The sequence below is a fragment of the Dromiciops gliroides genome, chromosome 3, assembly GCF_019393635.1.
Source record: "Dromiciops gliroides isolate mDroGli1 chromosome 3, mDroGli1.pri, whole genome shotgun sequence".
In the NCBI taxonomy this organism is placed as follows: domain Eukaryota; kingdom Metazoa; phylum Chordata; class Mammalia; order Microbiotheria; family Microbiotheriidae; genus Dromiciops; species Dromiciops gliroides.
Window position 1 is genome coordinate 260,831,837 of NC_057863.1, and position 8,996 is coordinate 260,840,832.

Here is an 8,996-nt window from a genome sequence, read left to right on the forward strand (position 1 = left end):
CTTGAATTCTTTTTTGATGGCCCACCACTCGTAATGTTTTTTTTTCTTTGACCTAAAAGCTCTATCTTTTGGCTATAATATTCTTTGGAATTTTCTTTTTGGAGTACCTTTCAAGAGGTGGCCCATGCATTTTGTCCACTTTGTCCTTTGATTCTAAGAGATCCATACAGTTATCTTTTAAGATTTCTTGAAACAGGATGTCTAAATCATAGACCCAGGTGGTCCAATGATTCTTGAATTTTTTTTCTTTGATATGTTTTTTTTTTTTGCAGGGCAATGAGGGTTAAGTGACTTGCCCAGGGTCACGCAGCTAGTTAAGTGTCAAGTGTCTGAGGCTGGATTTGAACTCAGGTCCTCCTGAATCCAAGGCCGGTGCTTTATCCACTGTGCCACCTAGCTGCCCCCTTGATATGTTTTTTTTAGGACAGTTGTTTCTACTATGATCTATGTTACATTTTCTTCTTCTTTTTTTTTTCTTCAGTTTTTGACTTTGTTTTTAATATTTCTTATTGTCTCATGGAGTCATTGGTTTCTATTTGGCCTATTCTAATTTTCAGGGAGATTTTTGCTTGGGCAAGGTTTTATATTCCTTGTGCAATGCTGTTAATTCTCTTTCCAATTCTTTTTTCCATAGCTCTCATATCTTTCAGTTTATTTTCTCTACCACTCTCATTTATAAAAACATTTTAAACTCCTTTTCAAAACCTTTACTTCATCTCTTCCAGGAATTTGAATCAAATTTGTGCCAAGCCATCTTTTCCTTGGAAGGACCCCTACAAATACAAAGATGAGATAATTTATAAATGTTTTAGAATCATTCTCTTCTTTTGGGTTTGTGTCTTGACTATCTTTATCACCATAATAGCTCATTATTGTGGAATTCTTTTTTCTTTTTTTTTTTCATTCTTCTAGCCTACTTTTAAAATTTCAGACCTGATATTAGAACCAGGCTCTATACACTTCTGACTCTATTGCTGCTTTCTTGGGATATTGTCTATTGTTTTATTCCAGGATCCTAGGCCAGCTCATGCTGGTGACTTACAAGCTGTCAGTACTCCCAAAGTGGTCTCATTCAAGATAAAGTCTGATTCCTGATACCCTGGTCTAAGTGCAACAAATTCCTGGACTGGGTTTGGCTCTGAACTACAGTAGACTGCTGCTTGACTCATCAGCCAGGTGGTTCATGGCGAAAGGATTTTTGGTTTGGGATTTCCTTTGCTGACTATTCCTTCATAGACTTCAGACTCCACATCTCTCATACCTATCTCCTCTCCACTTGTTTCAACTATTCCAATAGTTTCCTGATTGGTCTCCTTTCTTTAAAATCTCCCTCCTTTCCAATCTTCTGAAGGTCACATTTTGGACATGTTCAGTTTGAGAAAGATATTCATCAGATAGAATTTGATGCAGAACTGGAGTTCCAGATGGACAGATTAAGGTTGGTTATATAGATGTAGGAATCGTCCATTTAGTAATGATAATTGAACTTATGGAAGTTGATGAGATCAACTAGAGAAGAGTATATATATATATATATATATATATATATATATATATATATATATATACACACACACATATATGTAAGAATGCCCAGGACAGAGCATTGAGGGCATCCCCCACAAATATTTTTAAACATCAGATAATTTTTAAAAATAATTTATATTTGTTTCTCAAATATATTATAATATTTGTGTATTATACTTATATAAAGTATGATAACAAAATATAATATTAAAAGTTAATATTAAAGCAATTTTTCATTTCCTATGCACACAATACTTCATAGTGGAAGAGGAGGTAATGGGAACTTACCCCACAATTCAATATCTGCTTATATTAGATGAATAATTGTCATTCCTTATAGATTGTAATACTTAGTGATCATAAAATATTAGAATTAGAAAAGACTTTAGTCATCCAGGAATGTGACACACTCCTCCTTCAAAGTAGTTATCTTTTCTCTATTTCTGACAGGTCAAAAGATCATGAAAAACTAGAAGAGACTTTAGAGGACCAATCTCTTCATTTTCAAATAAAAAGAATTGCCTACCATCACAAAAGGAAGTAAAGAGCAGAACTGGGATTCAAATCTACATCCTTTCACCTCCAGATCCATTGCTCTTTATTAACATGTCTCAAAAAAGTTCATTAAAAAAAAAAAACCCATGCTGCTTTTTATTAAAATTGTTGTTTCTTAAGTTTTATTGGTGTTTTTTTTTTTATTTGGCAAACATTTGCAGATTGTCATACTGTGAGAAGTCTCAAGCAAAACAAGTAAAACTAAGACTGCACAGTGATCTCAAGTGTAATAAACTTCATCTATAGCACTCCCCTCATTTTTTCAATTAATAGAAATCTTTACTCTCCATTCCACATGCACTCCATTGGAATAAAAAAGATAAAAATATATTTTTTAACAAATATGCATCATAAAGCAAAACAAATTCCCTAAATGATTGCATATGAATATATATATATATGACTCATTTTTCACCCTAAATCCATCGCCTCTCTGCCATGGATAATGTGTTTCATCATCAGTCTTTGGGAGTCATGAATGGTCACTGTAGTAATAATCATGGTTCTTTCAGCTTTTAAAGGTGTTTGTTTTTTTACTGTTGTGGTTCTGCTTATCTTACTTTGTATTAATTCATATAAGTCTTTCCATGTCTTTTTGGAATCATTGATTTCTTCATTTTTTTACAGCACAATAATATTCCATCACATTTATATATCACAACCATCTCTTTTTGTCACCACAAGAAGACTGCTATAAATATTTTTTTTGTGTATATATATATATATATATATATATATAAATAAAATTTTCTTCTTTCTTTGATCTTTTTTTGGTTATAGACTTAACAGTCATATAGCTGGGTCAAAAATTACATGCACTGTTTAGAAATTTTCCATATAATTCCAAAATGTTTTCCAGAAAGGAAAGCATTTACCAACAGTGTATCAATGTACATGTTTTCCTATAGCCCCTTTAACTCGTATCATTTTTTCTTTCTATGTCATCTTTGCTACTCTAATGGGTGTGAGAATCTCAGAATTGCTTTAGCTTATATTTATCTAATTAGTAGTGATTTGAGCATTTTAAAAATATGGTTATAGAGAGTATGGGTTTCTTCCATTAAGAACTATCTGTTCTTACCCTTAGGCCATTTATCAATTGGAGAATGACTCTTTTTCTTATAAAATTGAATCATTTCCCTATATAGCTTAGAACAGAGACTTTTTCAGTGAATCTTATTGTAAAGTTTTCCCCCAATTAGTTGTTTCCTTATCCATATTAACTTTATCATACTTTTTTGGTGCAAAAACATCTTAATTTTATGCAATAAAAGTTATCCATTTTGTCTTCCATTATTTTCTATCCTTTGTTTGGACATGAACTTTTTTTTCTATCCATAGATCTATCTAGAAATAATTTTTTGCATGTTTCATTAATGTGTTTATGATGTGATCTTTTATGTCAAGTTTATTACCCATTTGGAACTTATCTTTGTATAAGATGCAAAGTATTGGTCTAAATCTAATTTCTTCCACATAAGGCTGTTCAATTTCCCCAGTTTTTGGTCATATAGTTAGTCCTTATCCCAGTAACTGGGATCTTTTTGTTTATTGAATGCCAGGCTACTAGATATATTTCCTTCTCTAGGTTGTATACCTAATCTGTTGCACTGACCAATATATTTTTAACCAGTACCAATTTTTTTTTTGATAATTACTGCTATAATTACTGTATAGTTTGAGATCTGACACTGCTAGACCCTCTTTGTTCTACCCCTCTGGCATAATTTCTCTTTAGGTCCTTGAATTACTTTTTTTGTTTGTTTTTGGTTTTTGTTTTTGTTTTTTGCGGGGCAATAGGGGTTAAGTGACTTGCCCAGGGTCACACAGCTAGTAAGTGTCAAGTGTCTGAGGTCAGATTTGAACTCAGGTCCTTCTGAATCCAGGGCCAGTACTTTATCCACTGTGCCACCTAGCTGCCCCTGAATTACTTTTTCTTCCATGTGAATTACATGATTATTTTTTCTATTTCTATGGAGTAGTTCTCTGATTGGTATGACACTGAAGAAATAAATTAATTTCAACAGTATTATAATCTTTATTATATTAACTCATTCATGTATGAACAATTATATTATTTCTGTAAACAGTTTATAGTTGTATTCATGTAGTTCTAATGTGTGCTATATTCCAGAAAAAAAGCAGTCTCTTTCTTTCATTAAAAGACTATTGGGGGGGCAGCTAGGTGGCACAGTGGATAAAGCACTGGCCCTGGATTCAGGAGTACCTAAGTTCAAATCCGGCCTCAGACACTTGATACTTATTAGCTGTGTGACCCTGGGCAAGTCACTTAAACCCCATTGCCCCACAAAAAAAAAAACAAAAACAAAAAGAAAAAACCAAAAACAAAACAAAAGACTATTGGGGGGCAGCTAGGTGTTGCAGTGGATAAAGCACCGGCCCTGGATTCAGGAGGACCTGAGTTCAAATCCAGCCTCAGACGCTTGACACGTACTAGCTGTGTGACCCTGGACAAGTCACTTAACCCCCATTGCCCCGCAAAAAAAAAAATGCATTTTAGAATTCCTTGCCCTCTGACTTTCTGACATTGTCAATCTTTATCCATGGGTAACCCTCACCATCTGATTTATCTGTTCTTGTTTCCTGCATGAAGATATTCCTAGAGAAATTTACAAAACAAGTTTATATCACTCACTATTAATGTTGCATAATCTCACCTGAGTCCTAGATACTGCTTAATAATACTACTCTACTTTTATTAATTTCTTATCTAATTGCCCAAGGGAACTATTACAACCTTCCCTTTCCATCTCCTAGCTTTCCATATTGTATTTTTGCCAATTCTACTTTTGTAAATACATTTAAAAACTAGCATGAGTTACATTAATGCTCCCTTCCTCTGAATGTTCTAAATTTAAGCTAAATTTACAGTCTGTTACTACCAACTGTACTTATATATTTATACAAGTTGAAGCATATTATTGAATGATTTGCTATTTCACTTTCTTATGCATACAACAATGGCAAAGTGTGGATATTCTGATTTTCTGCTAGAAATCTTGGTTCTTGATTTATTTCATGCATTGCCATGCTGGTTAAGCCATTGCATAGTAGATCCACTGAAAGTAGAAGCAGATATAACAAAGTAAATACTCATGTTTTCAACTGGCATATTTTTATCTGCCTGAACTTCTGGCCAGTCACAGAATTCAAGGACATGCCATCATATTTGATTCCCATATGCCAGAAGAATAATTTTCATCTGATTTGAATCTCTTATGGAACAAGCTTAATGTGTATATAATAAAAAATATATAACTAATGATTCATATATTCAATTCATATAAATAATAAAGCTTTATTCATTCACATAATTTTCACTATCAGAACCTGTTCCTTTCATACATTGTTTTTAAGCAATGATGTTAAGTATAACATGAATATTTTAAAAAATCCTAAGACATTGGACATGGTGAGCATTGAATAACATCATAAACATTGAATTGCACTCTGTCTTAATGGATTGGAAACAACACTGTTGTGAGAGTTATTCCTAAATTAACTATTTGAGTATAGTCAGACTAATGACTTGGTAGAGAAAAAATAAAAATTAATATGAAGCTAGACTAAGGAATAAAAATGAGAAAAGTATGCTATGCAGAAAAATCTAGTGTGACCTATTTAAATTAGCTACTGGTAATGACAAATTGAATTTGAAGGAGGAAAGGAAATAGACACCAATTATAATCATACAGAAAATTAACTGATGTAAATTAGTTCCCATTAAGAGGACAATGAGCCTTTTTCAATCCTTTACTTATTTGCCAAGTGAAGGACATTTTTTTTTCTTGGTAGTATTTTATTTTCCAATTACATGTAAAGATTGTTTTCAACATTCATTTTTGTAAGATTTTTAGTTCCTCCCATCCCTCCCCCCTCTCTCAACTGGCAAGCAATCAGATATAGGTTATATGTCTATATCTAAATCTATCTATATATATGCATATATAGATATACAATCATATTATACATATTTCCATATTAGTCATGTTGTAAAAGAAGAATCAGAATAAAAGGGAAAAACCACAAGAAGGAAAAAAAATAACAACAAATGAAGTGAAAATCGTATCCTTTGATCTACATTCAGACTCCATGGTTCTTTTTCTGGATGTGGAAAGCATTTTCCATAATAAATCTTTTGGAATTGTCTTGGATCATTGCATTGCTGAGAGGAGCTAAGTCTTTCACAGGTGATCATTACATAAAGTTGCTGTTACTGTGTACTATGTTCTTCTGGTTCTGCTCACTTCACTCATCATCGGTTCATTTAAGTCTACTCCTTTGTAGAGGCTGGAGGTCTACAGGTGTTACACATTGCACATATTTTCTAACTTTTTCATTGTTTGAATGGGTTTTGATGATTTTTTCTTCTCTAAAAATACTATTTTTCATCTATGATTGCTATCTTTGAGAAATGGGGGAGTGATACTTGGGATAACTATAGTGATTTAAGAAACAGAAAATATCAATAAAAACTTATTATAAAAAACAAAATTTGAGGAAAAAACCACTCTTACAAAGCTCCTGTAATGTCACAAATCTTAATACCTAGAGCAGGAAAGTATAAAACAATAAAAGAGAAGTATAGACTATTTGATTCAAATTTGTAAAATAAAATTCTGGCATAGAAACTATAGCAATATATAGTAAAAAAAAAAAGGGAGGGGGGAAGGAAAAAAAATCACTTGGTTCAAGTGTAATTTGTTCAACAGTAGGAAATCAAATAAACACAAAAGCATCCCAGGTAATCCCAGGTAAAATTATATCAATACATGCCTTTAAGAAGTTTTGGAGAGAGTAGAATATTGATTTGTGTTAGGAAGTAAAACCAAAAAAACCTCAAACAAACCAAGGAATGAAATCAAAGCAACAACACTATAAAACAAGCTTAGAAGGACCTTTTAAAATATGATAAAAGTTTATATAAAGATATAAAAAAAGATGTTTTATATAAAGATATTAAGGGACTAGCAATTTGGTTTCATTCTCAAGTCACATGATATAAATATAACACTGACTACCCTGATGGCTTTAGACATGTCATCACACATCTTGTCCTTCAGGCCAAGCATGTTACTTTTAGTCCCTCTCCTAGAATTCTCATTAAGCTCTTTGCCAATGACTCCACTGTTAATGTTCCTTCAATTGTAGGGGTTAGGTCCCCTCTATTCAAGTTCCATTTCGGCATTAACTGTTATATTACCTTTTACAAAAAATCTATTTACTTCAAAGGTATAATAAAAAACCAATATATAGACACAGTCCCCAGAATGTGGTGGGGACTTAGTCTCTGGGAAAGGAAAGGGATTAGGACCTCAGACACTTAACACTTACTAGCTGTATGACCCTGGGCAAGTCACTTAACCCCAATTGCCTCACTAAAAAAAAAAAAAAAAGAAAGGGGATTAGGTTGAAAGTTTACTTCAGTTCTTACATAGTACATATAGTGCCAGCTCCAAGTCTAAAACTCACCTTGGACTTGAGTTCTAGGCACTCTGGCTTTTCAGGGTTTCCATGTCAGCCTGAATGTCTGCAACATCCTTTTTGGGATCCTGGCTCCAAGGCTGCCAGGGCTTGAAGTCCCAGTCCAATAGAGATTATCACCTACACCTGAAACTGAGAAAAAGAAATAAAATAGAATAGAAAAGAAACACTCCATGTCACGGGGCCTAAAATGAGAAAAGATGGGGAGGGAGATATTCCCTCTTCCCAGTTCAGTTGTTGTGAATGAACACAGGTTATTTTCACCCTCTGGACAAAGCAAGAAAGTGCATGCAAGAAAGAGAGACTGTCCTAGTTTGATGTGCTGAGTAACAGCAATGTAATTAAGTACTCTATATCTTTGCTAAGAAAACTCCAAATGGGATCAGGAAGGGTCAGACATGACTGAAATGACTGAACAATGATAACAACAACTCCTACCCACCTTAGGGGTAGCTAGGTAGCAGTGGATAGGGCTCTGGGCCTGGAGTCATGAAGACCTGAGGTCAAATCCAGCCTGAGACACTTACTAGCTTTGTGAATCTGGGCAAGTAATTTAACCCTATTTGCCTCAGTTTCGTGATTTGTAAAATGAACTGGAGAAGGAAATGACAAAACATTTCAGTATTGGTGCTAAAAAAAACTCCAAATGGGAGTTGCAACGAGTCTGACACAACAGAAATGACAGAACAACAACTCCTACCCACATGGCAGGAGGATGCAGGATAATTCCTCTGAGAAGTAGGGTGCCTTCACATTAGGAGATCTGGGCATATTTCAAGCTCCCTTCACATAAAACTGTTGTGTTAATATGTTAAAAATCTGTTTACACCCTGTTATCCTTTTACAAATATAACCATTCTCTCTCTCTCTCTCTCTCTCTCTCTGTCTGCCTGTCTGTCTCTATCTCTCTCATTGAGGCCACATGCTCAGGTGATTCTTAAAATATGCAGTTTCCAGATGCCATTTTAGGTAGTGCCATCTCCTCAGGAACCACCAATTAAGGAAGAACCTGGCACCTGATAGGGAATGGATCTGAAAGGGAGGAGGGCATTTTCCTCTCCTTCTTCCTTCACTGTTCATCTAGTAGGGGAGCTAGCTGGCCAGAAGACATCCTGTCAGACAGTTGGCAAGTCAGTTTGAGAGAGTTCAAGGAACCCAGAGATAATAAAACTATTAGGCATATTCTCCAAGGAGATGAAAGAAAGAAATATTTCATATACACTAACATAGTCATAGGAACAGTCTTTTGTAAAAGCAATGAACTGGCAACAAAATGGTAACCCATTATTTGGAAGACAAATTGCCATTCATCAACAGGATGGAATATTAATATGATATAAAAAATGACAGGCATGAAAAATTCAGAGAAGTGAAGTATATAAACTGATACAATATGAAATACATAAAGT

At 34.0% G+C, this 8,996-nt stretch overlaps 1 protein-coding gene across 1 annotated transcript in view; it reads right to left on the reverse strand.

Annotated features, from left to right (window-relative positions):
* SLC37A1 (solute carrier family 37 member 1) overlaps window positions 1-7,736 on the reverse strand; it is a 179,218-nt gene extending 171,482 nt beyond the window's left edge. Inside the window, exon 1 of the mRNA XM_043995792.1 lies at window positions 7,576-7,736. The gene's annotated coding sequence lies outside the window, so the exon portion shown is untranslated. The remainder of the gene's footprint in view (window positions 1-7,575) is intronic.
* Window positions 7,737-8,996: the final 1,260 nt, after the last annotated feature.